Genomic DNA, 23629 nt, shown 5'->3' with positions numbered 1-23629 from the left:
TGAGTGCCATTTTCAAATAGAGAATGCAGTTCCTTTTCTTTTGACCCTATCCAGAATGTTCATTAGTAGCCATCTATTGGAAGAGGTATGCAGTCGACCTTTTCTCCAGTGACCTTGGCACCATTTCTTTCCGGGCGTTCACAAATGATTTCCAACTCCTTATCTATTAGCACAGAGGGGCAGTTAGCCAAGTGATTAATTCAGTGTCATCTACACCTATTATACATGCACCCTCACCATATATTTTCGGTGCTAATGGCACAACTTCAGTAAATTATCCTATAACACTTCCGCAATTAAATCAGAAGTAACACCGGAATGGTATATTTTCTTTTTCCACGAAAACTGGTAGTCTTTTTGTTTTTCTTATAATAATAAAAGATTGTTTTCAGGCTCTCGTTCAGTGCTATTTCTTCCAACAGATTTCCACTTGGCTTCCCCTTGATTACTGTACAAGACTGAATGCAGTAGGTTTATTTGATTTTGAATGCATTTATGCACATTTATCTTCCTAAGCATATGTAGATATAGATGCATTCACATAAATACAAAGTCAGATTTAGACATGTTCTGAAAAGAACCCTGCTTGGAAATGAAAGGTAGGTGGATGTGTGAAGTGTTTCTTGCTACGGTGTCGCCTCCTAGCACCTACAGCCATTACGTTATGGTAAAAGTATTTGTAGAGCACACCTACACCATGCGGTTTCTTGGCGCTGATGCCTGTGGTGGGATGGGGGGGGGGGGGGGGGTTATGAGTGGAAGAAGACAGGATAACGAGAGCCTGGTTATGGGCCCCATCTATCCCCCTTCCGCAGCCCCCCTAAATCAAGTCGCCATTTATTCTTTAGTGCAGAAGCACTAGAGAAGAGTGGTAAACAAAAGAATGATGCCAACAACATAATAGTCATAATCACCGCCACCATCTTTGCGGAATTGGGCAGCGTTGCACGTAATGCTGTCATATGGTAAAGCGCACGTGAGAAATAATCCCCTCCGTGTATTGCCGACATTATGGATTTCCCATACGATATTGTTTGATAAGAGGCCTCTTGAGCCGTCTCGAGGCGCACGCGCCGGAAAGGCCCATTGTGCAGAGTCGCCCGGTATCTCAGGCGGGCGCGTGGCCATGCCCATTGTCTAGGGAGAATGTTAAATATGCACTTCGGCTCCGCGCGAGATAAGGCCGCGCGGCGGGTCTCGCGCCCTGGTGACAGACGGAGCGTGCAAACAATCTGCGAACACACGAAGGCGCGCGGCTCTGGAAGAGAAACCCGGCCGGTAATCACGGCTGATGTCCGTGAACACTGTCAATGGCAGCGTGAAATACGCGCCCACGGAGGGCAGAGCTGTTCTGCTTCCCACACACGTCCAGACGGAAAGACAGGTAAGAAGCTCGCAACTCACAGGCAGTCACTAAGTGTGTCCGTGTTCCAATTAAAACGTCACTGCGTGTGTTCCTTTTTTGTCCACTTCGGTAATCGGGTGCGCCCAGTGACTGCTTCTTCGTGGTCAGCAATGATCACTTGTGTACTGCATGATAGCACGAAATGTATCCCTGTCCAGTACTCACCATGACAACTTGAATGCCTCTCTATGAGGAGGAGGAGGGAGAGGGCTGGCAGGGCAGTGTTGAGGAAGAATTGGAGGGGGTATCAGTCAGCTGTTTCAGAGAAGTCAAAGCCTCGGCCCTCTTGCCCGGACACCTCCTCACACCTTCGATGTAGTAGGCTCGTGTGCAATTTTCGTTATTCCTGCGTATTCTCCAGTATTTCATGTTACTCTTGTTATGCGAAATTCTCCATATTATGCCATTATGACATGTAATTTCAAGCCCATTCGGAGTAAAAATCCTATTATGGGAACATAAGCCGCACTTGTGGTTTTGTGCTTTATTTCCAGAAAATGTGTCCTTCGTGCGTGGGATAATTTCACGGTAATATATAGTGCTAAATGCTAGATTTCCATGTACAAACAGTGCACTTTCTGGTTCTTAAATAGTGAATAATACCAACTCGCTATTTACAAATTCCAAAATGTAATGTGTTATGAGTCCAGTGTCTTAAAGAGTGATTTCTTGGGCTTCACTGGGTTGCAATTTGAGCAGCGATTTTTACCAAATGCATTTGTATTTTGTGAATGTATTTTGCGTACGGACCAATGTACTAATTGGTAGGTTCATAAAATAATCATTGTGGGTCGCTGTTAGAAATGGGGGTCTCTAGCTAGGAGTGGCTTGCCCCCTGTTCAAGTAAGGATCCTCCCTTCTATTCAGTATAAGGGAGGGTAGCTTGGCACAAGCAGCCAGGCTTATCTCAGTGGTAATGTGTAAAGTATTTGTACATAACACAAAGTAACACAGTGAAAACACTACAAATGAACACCACATCAGTTTAGAAAAAGAAAGTAGCTTTATCTAAACTAAACAAGACTAAAACAACGATAATGCAACATACACTACTCCAAATATGACTTTTAAAATGTTACAGCAATTCTGTCAAAAGAACTCTATGGGTGTGATTTTACACAACGTACCTCAAATGAATCAAAATCACAAAGCAAAATTGCAGCAGAGGAGGGAACCATTGGAAATCACAACAATGCTATGGTTCCTGAGTCCTTGGGGAGGCGATGCATCAGTTCTGTGGCATGCAGGAGAAGTATTGCCTCAAATCCAGACTGTAGGGGGAAGCGATGAGTTGAAATTTAAGACAGTTCTGGTCTGTAAGTGATGCGCCGGGAAACCTGTTGCACAGGTGCGATGCGTGAAAATCTGGGCGCGCTGGAGATTGATGCAGTGGCGGCAAACAAGCTGCGCATCAGTTTCTTAAGCCACAGTCCCACAATGTGTCGATCTTGTCCGCCGCACAGCAGGGACTGTGTCGGAGTTAGTGCGGTGGTCTTGGACTTTAGAGACATGGGGGGTCATTAGGATGACGGGCGGACTTAGTCCGCCTGCCATCCTATCGGAAATCGGCACTGCCCGCCATAAGGGCGGGGTCCCGTGGGGGGTATTAGGATGTGCCCGCCACAGTGGCGGGCACATCCTGCATTTTTATCATTGTGGCGGGCGGTGCTCTCAGCACCGCCCGCCGCAATGATAAAAATGCACATTTGCATTTACATTAACAAAGTGGCAGGCACCGCACGATGCCTGCCGCTTTGGTAATGTAAAAGCAGGGGTGTACAAACAGGTAGCCCCCGTGTGCACCCCACACCTGTCCTTCACTCCGGGGGCCCGCAGGGGGCCCCTGAAGTGAAGACAGCATGCCTTTCCGTGGCGGCATTGCCGCCACGGAAAGGCATCTGTTTTTGGCAATGCTAATATGGCTGGCGATGTCTAATAGACACCGCCACCATATTAAACCTTTTCCGCCCCGGCCGCAAGGCGACCGGGGCGGAAAAGCGGCGGACGGTCTTTCCGTCCGCCGCGGTCACCCCCGCCATGCTAATATGGCGGGGGGTGATTAAGGGTAGGATGGCGGGCGGAACGCCCCCGCCAGGCCGGCGGTGGCTGCCGCCAGCCTGGCGGGGGCGATCCGCCCGCCATCCTAATGGGCCCCAAATGAATCAAAATCACACAGCAAAATTGCAGCAGAGGAGGGAACCATTGGAAATCACAACAATGCTATGGTTCCTGAGTCCTTGGGGAGGCGATGCATCAGTTTTGTGGCATGCAGGAGAAGTATTGCCTCAAATCCAGACTGTAGGGGGAAGCGATGAGTTGAAATTTAAGACAGTTCTGGTCTGTAAGTGATGCGCCGGGAAACCTGTTGCACAGGTGCGATGCGTGAAAATCTGGGTGCGCTGGAGATTGATGCAGTGGCGGCAAACAAGCTGTGCATCAGTTTCTTAAGCCACAGTCCCACAATGTGTCGATCTTGCCAGCCGCACAGCAGGGCCTGTGTCGGAGTTAGTGCGGTGGTCTTGGACTTTAGAGACATGGGGGGTCATTAGGATGACGGGCGGACTTAGTCCGCCCGCCATCCTATCGGAAATCGGCACTGCCAGCCATAAGGGCGGGGTCCCGTGGGGGGTATTAGGATGTTCCCGCCACAGTGGCGGGCACATCCTGCATTTTTATCATTGTGGAGGGCGGTGCTCTCAGCACCGCCCGCCACAATGATAAAAATGCACATTTGCATTTACATTAACAAAGCGGCAGGCACCGCACGATGCCTGCCACTTTGGTAATGTAAATGCAGGGGTGTACCACAGGTAGCCCCCGTGTGCACCCCCAAAACGTCCTTCACTCCGGGGGCCCGCAGGGGGCCCCTGAAGTGAAGACAGCATGCCTTTCCGTGGCGGCATTGCCGCCACGGAAAGGCATCTGTTTTTGGCAATGCTAATATGGCTGGCGATGTCTAATAGACACCGCCACCATATTAAACCTTTTCCGCCCCGGCCGCAAGGCGACCGGGGCGGAAAATCGGCAGACGGCCCGTCCGCCGCGGTCACCCCCGCCATGCTAATATGGCGGGGGGTGATTAAGGGTAGGATGGCGGGCGGATCGCCCCCGCCAGGCCGGCGGTGGCTGCCGCCAGCCTGGCGGGGGCGATCCGCCCGCCATCCTAATGGGCCCCATGGTGTGCTGAACTCGGGCCGCAGTAGTTTCTTTGGCTGTGAACAGTCGCTGCATCGATTTCTTTGGCCGCACAGTGACAGTGCATGGAAATTTCTCCTGCGTTGGAAAAACAGGCACTGGAATGGCGATGCATCGATTTCGATGGTTTCAAGCAGATCTTTGAAGCATGAACAACCTCCAGGAGCCCAGAACTGGAATTTGCACCACTTGGCAGGTCAGAACTCCCAGCAGTGGAGATCAGGGAATGCTGCATATGAAGCCTCTGCTGGCCCTGAGACTTCTTAACAGGAGGCAAGCACACACAAGCCTTTGGAGAAACTTCACAAGCAGAATACAAAGCAAAGTCCAGTCCTTTTGCTCTCTAAAGCAGAAGCATCAACTGCAGGCCAACCCAGCAAAGCAACACACAGCAAAGGGGCAGTACTCCTCACAGATCCTCTCCTTAGCAGAGGTTCCTTTTGATCGAGAAGTGTTTTAGAAGTCTTGATACTTATACCCCTTTTGTGCTTTGAAGTAGGCATTCCTTAAATGATTGTCTCTGTAGTGCACATGTTCTTGTCCTGCCTGGTCTTGGCTCCAGGCATAGTGGGGTGGGGGGGAGGCAGCATTGTGAAAGGACAGGCACAGCCCTGTTCAGGTGCAGGCAGGTGACAGCTCCTCCAACCACTCTCGCTGATGAAGACCCATCAGTGACTGCCTAGAGTGAATGCACAAACAGGCCCTGGTCAGTCTAAACCAGATGTTGATTCCACAGGAAGTCAGAGGCACAGGGTGGTTAAACATGAAAATGACCACTTTTAAAGTGGAATTTTCAAACACACGATTTAAAAACTACCTTTGCTAAAAGTTGTGTTTTTAATTCCTGAGCTCAAAAAGCTTAAACTCCAAAGCTCTAGCTGTTCCCAATGTAAAGTTAAACGTGTAAGATATTACGAGGCAGCTCTAATAATAGCCTATGGGACAGCTAGTCCTTGTAATAGTGAAAAACAAATTTGGCAGTCTTTTACTATCAGGGCATGTAAAACACACCAGTACATGTCCTACCATTCACATACACTGCACCCTGCTCATGGGGGTGCATAGGGCCTACCTTAGGGGTGCCTTACATGTAGTTAAAGCGAAGATTAGGACGTATGACGGTACAACGCGTACCATCACAACGCATCCCTTTACCACGCATCCCTTACAACGCAAGTCATTACCACGACTTGCGTTGGGGGTGCGGATTTCGAATAGTATAATTTACTATTCTAACACCAGTCCCCGTGTACCCTAGGGAAGGTGTTGGGATAGTAAATTTACTATTTGTAATCCTTTAGCGCCCTCCAGCGCAAGTCGTGGTAACGACTTGCGTTGTAAGGGATGCGTGCTAAAGGTACCACGTTGTGAAAACTTCGTGGTAAACGATGTTTACCCGAAGATTAGGGCCTGGCAAGTGGGTGCACTTGCTAGGTCGACATAGTAGTTTAAAACTGCACTTACAGACAGCAATGTCAGGCCTGAGACAAGTTTACAGGGCTATTCATGTGGGTGGTACAACCAGGGCTGCGGGCCCAATAGTAGCATTTGATTTACCGTCCCTGGACACATGCAGTGCACTTTACTAGAAACTTACAGGTAAATCAGATATGCCAATCGTTGATAACCAATAAGAATCGTAATTAAGACAGAGAACATATGCACATTAGCACTGATCAGCAGTGGTAAAATGCCCAGAGTCCTAAAGCCAACAAAACAAAAACAGGCTCAGAATAATAGGATGCAAAATGCTAGAGGATAAACCTTCAAAAAGGGCCAGGTCTAACAGTTGTGACACGACCAACCACTAATTGCGCCCCTCTACGATTTACTTCAATTACAGGGATGGTGGCTTGCTGTGGTCCAGGGAATCTAGTATTGCCTTCTCTACAATACAGTTCATTAACAAGTGCTGGGATGCTTCATTTCCCTTCCCTTGAAAAAAGTGAAGAGTAAGGACAAATGTCACATTTCTATCTGAGATCCCCAGGTTTAGGCACACCCAAACGGAATATGAGTTTCAAGCTGGTCTCAAATCCTTTGTTCCTATCTCCCCTCCTGTGTGCAGCATTACTCTTCCTCAGAATCCTGATTAAATTCAATAGGATGTAATGTAGCCAATACATTTCACGCAGAGGCCTGAGACTAACTATTTGTTAAAATCTGCATCTGCCAGTGCAAACCAGCTTGACCACCATTGTTTATCATCACACCCAGAAAAAAACGCCTTGTTGCTCTCTTTGGGAAATTACCTGGTTAGGGAAAACCTTTTCACAGCACCTTCTGTATGTGGAGCTCAAAGCAACTCTAGGCTAGCCTTCCTCATTGTTGGATGACTACCTCTGGAATATCAAGTTGTAAAGATTACCACCACATTCTGATTATCCCAATGCATGCTGGAACGAACCGTGTTCTAATTTGTGCCCAAACTATGTTATCAATATAGGAATTTAGCCTTGATCAATGATTCCTTTTTTGCGTGTGTAAGTGTGTGTGTGTGTATGTATATATATATCTGCAATACCTCGCAACAAAACACCGCTTAAGTGCGGATTCACGGGCATGAACCAACTTGTTGTGCCAGCATTATTTTATTTTCCTTAGCAAGTCAAGACGCGTTTCGGCCGTCCAAGCGAGGACCTCCAGAAGCCCACTGTGAAAGCTGTTGTCACCATGATTATTGAAACCCCTTCCAAATGCTACAGCACTCGTAGCAATTTCAGCCTAGTTGTGAGCTCCCTGGGTAGGTCAGAATCGGAGAAACCTTCTTCAACTTCTAGTGGCTAGGTTAAACTGCCTACCTTGGGTCCTCAAAACACAGTTACGGAGACCTTGTGGCAAATCTAAGCTCCCTATTCTGCCCCGTGGTATCTTAAAATTTTGGAGTCCAACCCCTTTTTGTGTGACATCATGGTCTGTATTGCATCTCATCCTCTCCAACTCTGGCCTCCTGGAAAAGAAATCTGGAGTGGTAATAGCTTACCGACTCACAAAATAGGGTTTGTACATGGGGCCGACCAATTTGAGGAGACATATGGGCCGATTTCCCGTTTGGGACCGCGAAAATTTGTTATACTTCTGGCCCATAGACCACAATCACATAAATGACTTTGCCACAAGGCACTGGTCATAATAATGCATAGATCATGAACCCCGTGAATCACTTTGCAATTAGGCAATTGTCATGAACATAACATATAGTGCACTCAAGTGATTAATCATAAATTGCACGTGAAAACAGAACATAATGAAAACAACATTATCGCTGTACATATCAATGTAACTCCTGAATTACTGTACGGCAAGATCTCCTATGCGCTAGCATCAGGGCATAACATTCAGCCATTAGTGTACACATCAGTTAAAGCACACATAAATCACCTGACATCCCTGAAATGCAAACACAATGTAGGGGCCAAGGGCCTCTGTGCATATTAATGTAGTAATCCTGAAATGCAGCAAGTTTCTATGTGGGAGCCTCCGTCGGGGCTCCACCCTATGGTGTCCCCACACGGAAAAAGTGCCACTTGGTGTAAGCCCAAGTCGGCGGGGAGACCTCGACCAGTCCTCCACGTGTGTAGAACTTGAGTGAAGCAGCCCACAATCACACTGAGGAGCTGCTTTGCTGTAGGCAAAATGGCCACAGCCAGGGAGGAGACCTCCCTGAGTAACCCCATCTACAGGGAAAGGGGTGTGCTCACGACCAACAGGCATGCCCACTGGGGATACCTTGCTGGGTCCCTCTGCTTCCAAATGGCATCACGTGGTTGCCTGTGACACTGCGGCACAGTTGGAACAAAGTCGGGCAATCTGACCCAAAGGTGTTTGCTGGCCCGAGTCATCGCGGCAGGCCTCCTCCTCCGCTTCAAGCGGGAGGTCGACTGAGCTCCTCTACCTCCTCAGGGCTCCTTCAGGGAATCTCCTTAGTCGATACAGAATTGCTGGCAGCCCCTGCAGTACTGGACCGGTATGGGCTGCTGAGCCAGAAGTGTGTAACCAGGGCGGGAGTCTTGAGGGGTGCCCAACTCGTCCTTCAGGCTCTTTAATCAGGGAGATGCTCTTTAATCAGGGTTGCTGCTGCCGTCTCTAATGGCTGCCGCGCTGTGGGCTCTGTCTTTCCGCTCCTGGGCCTCCAGGCAGTTCTTGCAGCCGTGTCACCTTCGGTTCTTCCTGGTGGTTGCTACAGCAACTCATATGCTGCAGCAACGCTTCCTGATGACAGGACCCCATTGAGGAGGGTTATTCACCATGCGGCCAGTGCTTCTCGAGCAGTGAGAGCCCGTCATTGAGGGAAGCACAGTAACCAACACACGGGCTCCCTACTTGCTTGTACTCTGCAATCACGCCGTGGATCAGACAAGCACTACTCCTCTTCTCACGAGTAGCGCTCCCCGCGGGCTGGGCAGCATAAGAAGTGCTTCTCACGTGCTTTCACCTTTGGGCAATAGCAATGACGAGGGAAGCACCTTAAAGAGTTTCCAAACCCCTCCCAAGTATCTGGGGAAGCACTCCTCACACAGTTCTACAGCTTTCCTGCCAAGCAGGTTATTTTTAAATCCAGCAAGGTTCTTTACTGAAGTCTTTTATCTCCCTGAGACTTGAAACAGGAGGCAAGCACACACAAGCCCGTCAAGATTCTTCACAAGCAGTATACCACAGCAGGGCAAAACAAGTCAGTCCATTTCCTCCACCACAGACAGAAGCAGCAACTGCAGGCCAACCCACCCTTCACTCAGGAAAGGCAGGACTCCTCAAGCAGTTCCTCTGCTCTTCTTCTTGGCAGGGTCCTCTTGTTTCTTAAAGTCCTGGGGATTTTGGTCTAATACTTATACCCCATTTTATAATTGATCTCTTTGTGGCAAGGATCTCTGAACCCAGTCCAAACCAGTCCTGTCCTTCCTGGCCCAACATGACCACAGCGGGCAGAGACAGCATTGTGAAAAGGAGACACAGCCTATTCAGGTGCAGGCAAAACTCCTCCCACTACTCTAAATGCAGACCAGGTCTATTCAGCCCAGCGATGCATCACCAAGGCAAGACAGGGCACACCTCAACCCTTCCAGGGACTGTCTAGAGGGAATCCCAAGCTTCTGTCACTCCAATACCAGATGGTGAATACACAGTCAGAGGTACATAGGTGTGAATGTTTGATTGATTCAGATGCTCCATCCATCACCACCCCCTTTTGTACCACTTTCTAAAAGTGGCATTTCTAAGAGAACCTAAATTACATTTCTCCATCGTGTCCCTATGGAGAGTTATAAATATAAAATGTTACAAAGCAACTCCCATGTTAGCCTATGGGACAGATAGCCTTTCAATAGTGAAAAACGAAATACACAGTATTTCACTATCAGGACCCGTCACACACTAGTACATGTCCTAACATTCACATACACTGCACCCTGCCCATCGGGATACCATGGGCCTACCTTAGGGATGCCATACACGAAAGGAAAGGGAAGGTTTGTTTCTGGCAAGTGGGTGCACTTGCCAGGCCAACATGGCAGTTTACAACTGTGCACGCAGACACTACAGTGGTAGGTCTGAAACATATTTACAGGACTACTCATGTGGGTGGCACAACCAGTGCACACTGCCAGTAAATCAAACATGCCAATCATGGATAACTAATCATACTCACAATTTATACAGAGAGCATATGCATTTTAGCACTGGTCAACAGTGGTAAAGTGCCCAGAATCCTATAGCCAACGAAAACAATGTCAGGAAAATAGGAGGTAAAAGGGAAAAGGTTTGGGGGAACCCTGCAAAAGGGCCAATTCCAACAGTGGCCATTCAATTTTCATTGGTTTTCACTGTTTTAGTGTGTCCATCTGGTGCAAGGGACATATATTTATCTTCATGCAGTCACAAGACTGTACTGCAACCCTTCACTCTTAAATAAACCAACAGGTCTGAAACATGGTGACCGTTCCCTGTATAGGATTCATTTCTGACTCTCATCTCCTTGAATGAATGAGGTTAAAGTAACCAGTATTAAAAAAATCACTGTGCTGTATGCATTGCTTTTGGTATAGTCTGTTATTCATAAATGGACTGGTGGAGAAGCTGTGATTCACTCTGGGTGTCTCCAAAATGCCAGACTTTGCCCTAGGCTTCCTGGAGCAGTAGGGTCTCTTGTTCTTTTCCAATGATTGTACCACAACCTGTTGTGATGATGGAGAACATATCTTTATCTTAATACCAGGAAATCTGATTATTAGTGCACATTGGTTATTATATCTGCCCTTAATCTAGTACGCAGTTTCTTGCTGCTTAATTGCGCCATCAAACTTACAGCTTGCAAATTAGTAATTTGTAAACATCCCTCTTGTATCCTGTGATAGATTGCTGCAAGTTCACAACCTCTCATCACTCTCTTAGAAGACCCTTGGCTACTCTATCATGTCCCCTATTGTTTTCAGGAAGCAATGAAGGAGGGCGCATGGAATTCAGATTCCATGTAGCTCTTCCATACGCAGAACTGGAGCTCCAGCATAAGTCATAGCCCACAGCAGTTGAGAAATATCTCACTGCAGTCAGTGCCACTACATTCACTATGTTTGGAAATATAATCAACACACTACAGCAAGTATTTGCTTGTCAAGGGGCTTCTGGAAAGAACTGACTTTGCTTTGGTCTCAGAATGCACTCTGAGGGCTGTTGTTCGGGGAACATCCTTTACGACGCAACTATTACCCCGCACTACATTTACAACGTGGGGATTACAACGAAAGTCTTTACAACGACTTTCGCTGGAGGGCTCTGTTGGATAGGGAATAGTTTAATTTTCTATCCAACACCTTCCCTACTATCCACGGGGACTGTAGTTGGAATAGAAAATTAAACTATTCCACTATCCAGCGCCCCCCAACGCAAGTCGTTGTAACAACTTACGTTGTAATCCCCGCATTGTAATGGCATGCGGGGTAAAAGCATGCATTGTACTGACATACAACCCTGTTGTTCATATGCTACCAGTAAGGTACAAACTCCAAAATTTTGCTTTGGTGGGAAACCTTGTACAGTCCCTACCCATAGAAAGGATCTGTCAGAAATGGGGGTCTCTAGTTGGCAATGGTTTGCACTTTTGTCCAAATAGAAACCCTTGCTTCAAGTCAGGGAAAGGGGGATACTCTCCTATAATAACCCCTGCTCAACCCTTGGTAACTTGGCACGAACAGACAGGCTTATCTCAGAGGCAGTGTGTAAAGCATTTGCAAACTCATACAGTAATACAGTGAAAAAACTGCAAATGGACACCACACCAGTTTCGAAAAGTAAGTCATCTTTACTAGACTTAACACAAGACCAAATGACAAAAACCCAAAATATAATCTCAAGAATATGACTTTAAAATGGTAGAAATAGCTTAGTTCAATGTAGATTGTTAATGCAACACTTTACTTTCAAAGTACCTTAGATGCGTCACGCAAAACAAACAAAAGGGTCGCAGGGAAAGTGATGCGCCGTTCCTTACGCTCAGGGGAATGGATGCGTCGGTTCCTTACTGCTGTGCAGCGGTGTTGATGCAGCGCTTCCTTACTGCGTGGGGAGTTGATGCTCGATTTCTTACTGTGTTTCGGTACGATGCGTCAAGAAGGCGCCTAGATGCAATGCGACGATCTGGTGCAATGTGACAAAATGGCGTCTTTGATGCGATGCGACAACTTGGATGCAATGCATGCAAGCCTTGCGGCTGTGCGGCGATCCAGTGGACTCTTGTGCGGCGACAGGCCCTGCGACGCGCTTCTCTGGTGATGCGACGGCAACCTCTATGGCGGCTAGTGCAAAAAGGGAGCCCCCTTGGAGAATGACTAGAGGTCAGGGAGAAATGGGGAAACAACAATAAATATGATAAGCAAATAAGCTCCCTCACAATCAATATTTCTTTTAAATTAAAGACTTAGGGCCAGATGTAGGTAAAGTACATTTACCGATTCTAAAATACCGAATTTTACCGATTCGGTATTTTAGAATCGGTAAATGCTATGTAGCAAAAAAATCTGTAAAAATTACCGAATCGGTAAGATTCGGTATTTACCAAATGGGTATTTACTGAATAGGTAATTGCCATTCATTCCTTTGGGCCTGGAGGCCCATAGGAATGAATGGCAATTACCGAATCAGTAAATACCGATTCGGTAAAATGGGCGACACATTCAAGGGTGCCAGGGTGTCACTTTGACACCCTGTTGTACCCTGAATCGTGCTTGTGTGCAGATGTGGCACACATACATTCCCTAAGGGCATGTATGTCTGCCACATGGCACAGTTGAAAATGCACAGATTTGCATTTTCAAAGGTATTCCTTATTTACCACCAACTTATAGTTGGTGGTAAATAACAAATCCTAAAATGGGAAAAGCACTCATTTGAGTGCTCCCTACATTGCAAATTCGGTAATTTACCGTTTCAGTATTTTAAGGAATCGGTAATTTACTGATTCCTTAAAATACTGAATCGGTAAATTACCGATTTAAGGATTGCAACAAGCATATAACTACTTTGTCCCTGCATGGCGGTAACCAGCGAGTCCATTCAATTGGCATGGCCGGGGTGTACAGGAAGGCGCCTGCTTGAAGTTGTAATAGGTGATGCCAAGCATGGCGGGTCGAGTTATTGGAGTCAAGTATACCTGTTCTATCTATGGGTTTAAAGAGCATGGCCGGCAATGGGAGCGTATCGGCCACAATTGTCTCTAAGCGAATATGCGGGACTTCAGGTGATCCCTGGATCCAATAATAAGCCAGGGCGCTCTCTGATGCTCTATAATATAAATTCAGGCCTGGCGCTCCCAGCCCTCCCATGTGATATGGTAGAGTAAGTATCTGCTATTTCACCCTAGCTAGTTTGCCCGCCTAGGGCAGTTTGATCAATAGTTTGGTGACTCTCTGGAAAAAGGAGTAAGGTAAGACTATGGGGATATTTGTTAAAAGGAAAAGGAACCTGGGCAGTACCACCATTTTCATTATGGAAATTCTACCTATTAGAGACAAGGGTAGTCTGATCCAAACGTCCACATCATCCTCTAGTCTGCTAACTGCGGTGCCATCATTTTCATGGAATTCTTTTTCCAAATCAGTGTGTATCTGTATGCCTAAATATTGTATTGCCTCTTTGGACCATTGTACAGAATATTCCTGGTCAAAAGGGACCATGGCCGGGGTGAGTGGGAAGACTATGGATTTAGGCCAGTTAACACGCAATCCCGACAGTGCTCCGAAGTGCACCACTTCCCGTAAGACAGAGGAGAGATTTTCCTCAGGGTTGCGAACATATAATAATAACATGTTGTCTGTACACGTGGACACTATGAGTTCATACTTTGGGAAACTGATACCCTTATGGCTGTGGTACTCCCTCAATGTGCATGCCAGGGGCTCAGCTACCAGAGCGTATAATAACGGAGACAGCGGGCAACCCTGTCTCGTCCCTCTAGAAAAGACAATGAGATCTGACACCAAGTTTCCTTTTTTTATTCTGGCGGAGGGGGAGTTATATAGGATCCCAATCAATTGTTAGAAGACCTGGCCCAAACCCATTCTATTACGCTTTGTGTGTCTGTGTGTTTGGCTTTACACAAGTGTAAGGGATTACAACAGCATTACTGGATGACTTTAGATACTATAGTTTGCCGCCACAAGGATTGAAGCCGGCATTTAATTTGCTCCGGCGTTACGAGCCCTGTCACGATTGTTGAGAATTTTTAAAGACCATGCTGGCAGCACGGTGGTAGTGTGTAAGAAACCAATATACACATTACCGACTCTAGGTTGTGGAGTGCTAAAAACGATACTGCGCAGCAGTTTTTCCAATTCAAAGCGGAATTTTGTTGTGCCGCATACTGTAGACTGTATGAGCAATTTAGAACTTTGAGCAATGCGCTAAGGTTGCTGCATGTGAATAGGAGGTTTTGTTTCGACTGTAACCTAGTGAGTTGTGATTCCTCCGGACTTGATTTGTGACCATCATAATTGCTTGAGTAACACTGACACTGGTGTATGCTTATCATTATATCCCTAGATGGATGTATACAGTCGTGGTGAATACAAAAACTCACTTTTGGAGTAAATATTTTAATTCCGGAGCTCCCCAGCCGCTGGTATGAGCAAAGCAAGCTGCGAGGGTAAATATTGTTGATATAACACCAGACAGACAGTTCTTTCAAGATTTCTTGCGGGTTTTATTGTACCTAATGTGCCTTTATTTCTTTTGACAGTTTACATTGAGCAAGTGTCCAGTAGTGGTGTGGCAGCAAACTGTGCGGCCCTGAAGAATCTGCCAAAATATTAAGGCAGAGAAACATGTAGGCGTTGGGTAATGGTCTGCTAGAATAGCTATCAGCCTTTTTAATTCAATAGAGCACACCCATTTTTCAATAAACTTGCGGAGGGGTGTACCTGTTGATTTTAAGCACTTTTGTGTGCCACAAGCAGTTGTTTTCTGCCACCACTTTTTCTTGCACTTCTTGGTTTGTTGTTTTGGACACATTTCTTTTGAACCGAATGATGACCAATTATGATAAAGGGGCCAAGTCTGGAGTTTACATACCAGTTGCCCCGTCGGTGGTGTTCCCGTGAGGTGTCATTGTTTCACCACACATTTTTTGATCCTTATGTGTTGCACACTTGGCATTGACTTAGGGTCCAGACAGATGTTTGGATTTGCTCTATGTGACTGTCAAAGAATTGTTGGACATTAGGTTTTCCTTTTTATGATAAAAAAATTTGGACGGTGTGCAGTACGATATCCCCGATTATAACATAAAACATAGGGGAGCATAATGGTGATCAGGACTGTTTGACTGATCCGTTATAATAATTACTGACATAACCTACGTCCATAAGACAGGGCTTCTGTTGTTGATGAGTTTCTTGAGTGGGGGGCCGCCCTGTCCGTTTTTCCCCCTAAGCTCCGTTTTGTTTCAGACCAAACCCATTAGTCAGCACATGGCGCATGAATGGCAATTTGACAGGGTCGAAGGTCTTCTCCATGTCGAGAAAAATCGCGGCTGCCTTAGAGTTCTGTTTGATATGTTGTAGGGCTCTGAATACTGTGCGCAGATTGTAAGTGATGTTCCTATCCAGTACAAACACTGCCTGCTCCGGTGCAACCAGTATCGGAGCTAAACGAACGAAGCGGTTAGCTAGGATCTTGGCAAATAATTTAGTATCCACATTTAGCAGGGAGAGTGGGCGATAAGACCCACACTCCTCTGTGTGCTTCCCCGGTTTGGGGATTGCAACTATGATTGCCTCACGCATTGTGGGCGGCATTGTGCCAGAGACAAAAATGTCATCAAAAAGGACAGATACGTGCGGGAGTAAAACATTGGTAAACGCTTTGTAGAATGCAACCGTAAGGCCGTCAGCGCCAGGCACCCCCAAGGCCTTCATACCCGAAAGGGCCAATAGAATGTAATCTTTTTCTGTGGGCCTCATGAGTGTTGGTGAGAAATGGCAATTTAATATGCGCGATGTAATCTAAAATTTCCTCCTCCGATCCTGATGAACGAGATGTGTAGAGATTGGCGTAAAATTGTTTGAACCTGTCCGTTATGCCAGTCTCCTTCGTAAGAACTTCACCTTCAGCTAATAAAAGTTCGGGGATCTGTGTTTTACCGCTCTTTTCTTCAAAAGTTGCTCCAGAACAGAGTCTGGCCTATCTCCTTCACCATAAACCCGCGCCATGGCGTATTTGCCTAAATGTTTAACTTCGCTGTTGGCCTCTTCAAGGTATTATCTAAAACTCCCAATTCATTTTCTAGCTCGGCTAGTCTCTGTTGAATGGAGCGGAGAACCCCAGAGTGTTTGGCCATGGCTATATCACGGATATACATTGAAGGCATCCGAAACAACCTGAAAACTATCTATGGACCCCACGTTAATGGTGAAGAAAGTTTCAATGGCTTCAGTGAGGTCTTCCTTAAAGACCCGGTCTGGTAGCGAGTAAGGGGGAAACCACCATGTGAACGACAGAATAGTCTTCTGGGGAGCAGCAATAACCAATAGCAGTGGAGAATGATCCATTAGAGAGCGAGGAAGCACTAAGCATTCTCTAACTTGGGCAGTAAGTTGGGAGGAAGCCAACCAATAGCAATCCAAGTGTGCAAATTATGATGAGCAGAGCAGTGAGTGTAGTCTCCCTTGTCTGGATACCGCGTGCGCCAGACATCGCATAGGTCAAGGTTAACCATGGCAACCTCAAGTGCCCTGGCCGCTGCAAAAGATCGTCTTGCCTGGCCCCCCGATCTATCTATACTTGGGTATCTGACCAGGTTCAGGTCTCCCCCCAGAGCAAACTCCCCTCCGTGTAACTACCAACAATGTGTGCCAGTGTTCTATAAAATTCCAGGCAGTCGAAGTTAGGGTTGTATATGTTAACAATCATTAATTCCATACCTTTCCCATAGCACCTGGAAATAACATAACAGCCATCGCTGTCTGTATTTAATGGTGTCAATGAGAATTGGGATTTAGGGTTAACCCATGTCAGCACTCCTTGCGTGTGAGAAGTGGAGCCTGAAGCCTGTGTGTTCTCTAACAACCCTCTATGTCGAAGCAGTGGGCTAATGGGGGGAAGGTGCATCTCCTGAAATAGGGCTATGTCTATATTCTGTATGTGTAAATAATTCAACACTTTACGGAGCTTCCTGTGATCGTTGAGGCCCCTAACATTCCACGTGAGGGCTCGAAGGGTATCAGTTGACATAGGGGTGTCACTGTTATTAGGTCCTGTCATCATGTGCGTGTGAGTGAATTACGCAGTCTGACCAAAGCCTCCTACTGCTAACTAGTACATCACGTGCAAACTGATAGAAAAAAATCAAACAATGAAAACCACATTGCAAAACAACCAACCTCACCCTCCCACAGCAGACCATCCCCAACAAGGTCACGATTCTTCCCCATCTGTACCCCCCAACCCCCCTCCCCTTCTCCCTCCGAAAGAAAATCCCCCTAGAACATTCCCAGCTGTGTTTCATGCGTGAGCAGAGGTTGCTCATCAAACAAGAGGATCTGACAACCCAGCACAAGGCCCCTCCCATAGCACTGTCTAAAAACATATAATGCAGCTACACAGCATAGAATGATCCTCACAGCTCCGCCCAAACAGTAACCTTGGTTCAGTAGAAGTGAGACCTATGCATGACAGGCGCTCCTTCCCGGGATCCAACCCTCCAATATAGAGTCGCCATAGCAGTGTGGCGCACCAACTCAGCTCCTCGTCAGCAGCTGAGACCCTCCCTGGATGGTGCCCCCCATAACACTTGGGGGTGGCAGAGATATCAGAGGTGCGATCCCAACCACCATAATGAGCAAGAACAGTTATCAAAAACCCACAAACCCCCCCTGGCCTCTCGGGTTGACACCCCATCACTATCACAGATCATCAATATACTTATCATAAAGAGGCGTCAAGGAGTGTTCAGTCCTGCTCATCCAACTGCCCCCTCGCTGCCTCGTCCAGCAACTACCTCTCCCGACTGTGACGCTGCTCCCTTAACCATTCCTTTAGCACCTTCTGGAGGGCCTTTGGGTCCGTACAGATGTGGGGGCGACCCTGTTTGTTGACGCTCAGTTTCGCCGGGTAAAGCATAGCGCAATCCACTGTAAGGTCACGTCGTTGTTTTTTCATTGGTGCGAACTGTTGGCGTGCCGCCTGAACCCGGATCGTGAAGTCCGGGAGTAGCAAAATTGTGGAGTCTTCAAACCCCAATGGCTGCTTCTCTCTAGCCAGATTGAGTGCCACACCCCAATCACGATAGTTGAGTAGTTTTGCAATGATTGGGCGGGGAGGCGCCCCCGGGGATTGCCGGGATCCCAGGGAACGGTGCGCTCTCTCTACCACGAACATGGCAGAGAACGAGTCCTCGCCCAACAGTGTCTTCAGAAGCTTCTCAGTCAATTGCTCCATATTACCCGTGTGGGTTGTCCCCGGCAAACCCGTAATCCTGAGGTTACAGCGCCGAGACCGCGCCTCCAAGTCTTCGGTCTTGTCCTGCAAAACACGCAGCACCCTGCCATGTTGTTTATGTTCTGAGTCAAGGGTGGTATATGCTTCCTCAGCTTCCGTTAGCCTCCGTTCCGACATGTCTAACCTCTCAGCGTGCTTGTCAAACCTTTCGACCATGCGGTCCATTCTGTAGGATAATGCATCCATCTTAGTGCCAAGAGCTGAGATACATCTCTGCAATTTTTTTCATGGTCACCAGCAGGCCGCGGATATCCTGATGCAAGGCTTCTGTAGGCTGCTCCTGCATTCTGGAGGCGTCTTCTGTGAATGTGTCTCGCGATATAGGCCTTTTCTGCTCAAATAACAGCTTCGGTTGCGCCCTGTCCACTCGGCCCATCCTAGCCTCTAGCAGGTCGCAAGGCAGACCCAACAACACCGCACTACGGGTTCGGCCCTATAGGGAAGGCGACAACATGTTATGGTCAGACTGTGCGCCAATGAAGCACAGAGAGAGAGCACACACCGGGGGGAGGTTCAGGCCTTCAGCACAAGGCCCCAGGACCACGGGACAAGCTGTATGTTCTTATAAAGCTCTTCAGTGCTATATAGCGTGTTTAGAAGCAGCTCCAACTGCAGTCAGTAAAAGTATGCAAACCCCACAGACACGGGGAGTGCAAGGCAAACGCAAGGCCCCCGGACTGCAGCCGGCAGCAAGAAGAGCCCCAGAGGCTGTAGAAGAGGTTCAGCAATTTCAACCACGCACAGCTAGGAAAGTGTCCCAGCAGGGAGCCCCAGCAGGGAGCCCCAGCACCTGCGGTTGAACGATGACGTAAGAGATTCCAACACTCCTGGGAAACAAAACCCAGATGGAGGGCACTGCTCCTGGCACACCAACCAGGATCTACAAAGAGCACTGGTACAAGGCTGATCGGCCACCTCCCATGTTCAGTGCGGGGACATCCAAGACGTTAAATAAACAAAATGGCTGTCCTGCACCCTCTGTAAAATCAAAAGTCCCCAGAGCAGTTTCACGCAGTATTGCAGGGGGGGAGCCGCCGCAGATAAACACAGCCATAGATCCACAATGCATCCAAGGCGTCACAAGAGGGCAGAGCAGCTCCGAAGATACAGCGAGCGAGACCCACCTCTGTACGTTATGGGTCCCCGTCACTGGGTAAATGCAGTTAGGCGAGCCCCGCTCTCGGGCTGTGCCGCAGTCCGTGCGGCCACCAAGCATCAACTTCCACATGCTATGGGCACCGCAAGTGTAGGCAGGGGTGAGGGTTAACAGAGCGTGTAAAACAATGCAGCGCTCACATCCCCGGGACTCGCAAAGCCACAGCCCCAGGCATGCTCCGTCCCCCGCACCAACCAGAGACCGGTGCTTGCGGCCTTGTCAGGCAGTCTACGCCAGGCTCACTTTCTCCGTGCAGGGGGGCCGCACCACAGACGGGGGCACACGAAGTCATAGCAGCAGCAGTCCGGAGATCAGGAACGGCTGTCCCTGGTAGTACAGTCGACATAGCTGCAGTATAATGAGCGGATATTGCGTCGGTGTTTCTCAAAAGGTACCTAAACCACATTTTCATACTATTTCCACATAGGAGTTGGGTCCTAAAGGTATCCAGGGTTTGTAGATTTATCGGGAGAGAACTGATGAAATATCTGAAAAAAAAATATTTTTTTAAAAGAAATGTGAAAAAAGTGTTGTGCAAGAAAACGTATGTTCATAATCTTTCCAGCATTCAGGAACAAGCATTTTTTTAACCAAATATGTAGCAATTTTCTAAGTGGTAGTAAGGTTTTTCCTGTTTGTTGTGGGTTCTACCTACCTGCAGTTTGTGATAGCACATTTTTCTAAGTGGCAGTTGATTTTTCCTACTTTCTTGTTTGTGTATCGCCTGCGACAAGAACAAATGGAAACAATGACCATCTGAAGTAAATGAGGTCTTCACATGGTCCCTGGTTTGATCTATTCTTATCTCAGCTAATCGGCCCAGCCACACAAGTGAGATGCCATTTTTATCAGAAGAATATTAGAACACTAGGAGGTAGGAATTTTGTGTAGACCAATGGATTCAGAACTTCACGTCACCGACATTTGCACAAAATATGTAAGGTCACATCAGCTTGAATTCAACTGGGTTTCCAGATTTCATGAATGACTAAGGTTCATAGAGTTCCCTGATTTTTGGTTGATCCTGAGCCTGAATAATGCGGTCTTAGACCATGGCAAGGGAGAGGAAATTGGGATTTACCCCCACTCTGCTGGCCCGTCTGTCAAAACCACAATCTAAAGAATCCAAATTGACTCTTGCTTGCAGTAGGGATGAGGATGCTTTTGGCCCTGTGAGGGGCAGAAGGACTATTTGGGCTTATGGGGTGGGGGCACGGCTTAATATCGGAACAGGTCAGATCCCCCACTCCATTTTTTGCTATCCAGTTTTTTTGGGGTTTCTGGGGCTGATAGGGGTAAACCATCCATCTTTCCCTTGTGGCGGTCAGAAAAGTCTCTAGGAGATGTAGTGTTGTGGTTATGACCTAATACATGATAGTCCCTATCCCATTCTCTTTCTTTAAAAAAAACATTTATGGGTTTAGTATGATTTCTGCAATCCTAATCTGCCCCTCTTAGAGGCGTAAATATTATTGGGTATGTTACAAGGTGGGGGCTTGGGCCTATACCAGGATGGGCCATCCTAACTTTTTTTTAACTAATATCCCTGGTCTCTAATGGGCTTTCTACTTTGCGGGGGGCAGGAAGACTGTTGGGGGCAATCTTAGGGCAGGGGTGCAGTCTGATGTACTTCATTTAGCGAGCTTTCTACCCCTTTGGGGTGGGTGAGTTGGGAACAATCCCTCATTCTCCCCCCGCCCCCCAATCCCCTAAGAGGCAGAAAAAGTTTTCCTTCCAGGGAGCATAAATAAAGTCACAAATTATTTTTTCACTGGGGGAACATGGGCCAATTCTGGTGGATAGGTTCCCATTCCCTGGTTTCTAGTGAGCGGAACCCTGCTGAGCATTGCACGGATCAAAAAAATTCTTGAGGCATGGGCATTTCTTCTCTTCCCAACATTATTTTTTAAAAGCAAAAATCTTCTAGTGCGAGCAGAGAACAATTTTCTGATTCAGTGTGATTTATGAACTGGTCACATCGACTGTACAGTATCAAGGTAGTGTGGTGGGCATGAACTATTCTTCCACTACACTGAAGGTGGTTAGAGACTTCATTCTAATTTATCTTGCTTCCAAGATGTCTTCCGAAGGAAGTGTTTTTTTTACTGATATTGTGAAATGTGAGAAGGGTAAACACTAAAAAGGATAGTCTTACTAATTATTTAACATAAAATCATTTGCATACCTTTTGTGCTTTTGTGTAGATTTCTGTCCTTCAGAAATACGATTCTTAACATCTAAATTATGAATTCACTTAGGGCTTCCCAACTGTCAACTTTCTTACCCCAGTGAGTATTTTATAAGCTGCAGATACTTTCAAGATTTGTAAAAGCATAGGAAAAAAAGATTGGATGAATAATGTAAGTTATGCAAGTGGTGTGGTTCATTGTCGTACTTGAAATTGTATTCTCAATCACTATTATAGAGGGACCAAATCAAGACAGCTGTAAAAACTTACTGTGGGCTTGCATCCATTATGGAAATTGATACAGCTAATGTTTTTAAAGTATCGGTTCCACCATCTCAGCTGGCGAGGAAATCCCAATGGAAAACCATTAGAAGTATTGGAGGGAGCCTGCACCTGTTTGGAATGGGGGTTTTCAGAAAAGACATTATTTTGTGATGGTTTTCCATTTTATTTCTGTCTGGCCTTGCTTGTTTTAGGACCCATTGTGCTGTCCTATTGTTATGCAGTGGTATAAGACATTTGATTTCCCCTTAAAATGTAGAGTGCATTTGATTTACCTAATTGGCTCATTACAATTTCCTAAAGGGCCATGGTAGATGGCACAAGAAATATACCAATGGCATGGAATTTTGAATGCCACATGTGGGCTGGAGTGAATAAATCGCCTATATAAATTATTTTAAAAAAATGTGCTGCCAGCGGTACACTTGTGCTCCCAAAGTGCTGCAGTTAAAAAGCTCTACAGTGAAATATGGCAGGGAAAAGTATCTTTACCACGTAGAGAAACCTAATTTTATATATTAAATAAGCTACCCCAAGAAGTGTCTTGTCAGCCCAAGGGACTGGATGTTTAATATGTCAGACTAAGTATAGCCTCCTTGAAACTTGAGAATAGTCAGCCATCGCAGGGAAATTACCCAAATGATGGTTTTACTGTTTTGTTAAGGGTAGATTGTCCATAAACTAATCTCGGTATGAATAAAATTCTTATTTTAGATCTCTTCCTAGTAAAATGCTAGCAAACAAATCAAAATTATTCTCAGCCTAGTTTCAAAAACCTAATTCAATATTAAAAGTAGATTTTTGAGTACTTCAGAGGAAAAGGAACATTCAAAAAGTGAATTTTGTGCTGCCTGAGAGCAGAAAGGTTTCAGAATCAGTTATTCACACAGCTTCACTCCCAAGGCTCCATGCCCATTCTGGGCTGTGAGTTCACAACCCTAATCCCAGATGACAATAGAATGACTGCTAGGCTGAAGGGAAGGGAGTGATCAGCACTAGCATTGACTAGCCACCCGGTAGGGGGAAAAGAACAGTTGGGTTAGGAATTGATAGCCTTAACGATTCTTCGTTTAACTTGGTGATGGCATATCAACTTGTCTTTTGTCGCTGCACAATGTACTTGTTTTCCTCAACATCTAATAATTTTTTGCCAGCTAGCACAAAAAACATAATCTGCGCCTACACATTAAGCGCTTGACAAATACATCTGGGCATTTCATAATTTTCTACAATAATTGCACAGATCTGCATTCTTAAAATCTCAAGTTCTGCTCTGCTTGTTCAAAATTATTTCACTTCAGTTAATCTTGCTTTGTAAATCCACACAAAACTCTCAAAGCAGCAGAGTTGAGGAAACAGCAGAGCCACTGGGTTGAACATGAATTCAACAGTGGGAGCCAGATTACAAATCTGCATCAAT

The 23629-nt window shown here is 46.6% G+C and overlaps 1 protein-coding gene across 1 annotated transcript in view; it reads left to right on the top strand.

Annotated features, from left to right (window-relative positions):
* Window positions 1–1212: 1212 nt before the first annotated feature.
* The window catches only part of FAM135B (family with sequence similarity 135 member B), an 861083-nt gene continuing 838666 nt past the window's right edge, over window positions 1213–23629 (top strand). Inside the window, exon 1 of the mRNA XM_086966257.1 lies at window positions 1213–1384. The gene's annotated coding sequence lies outside the window, so the exon portion shown is untranslated. The remainder of the gene's footprint in view (window positions 1385–23629) is intronic.

Source organism: Lissotriton vulgaris, chromosome 4_1 (assembly GCF_964263255.1).
Source record: "Lissotriton vulgaris chromosome 4_1, aLisVul1.2, whole genome shotgun sequence".
Taxonomy (NCBI): Eukaryota; Metazoa; Chordata; class Amphibia; order Caudata; family Salamandridae; genus Lissotriton; species Lissotriton vulgaris.
Note: the sequence above shows the minus strand (reverse complement) of the source record. Positions and strands in the feature narration are given on the sequence as shown.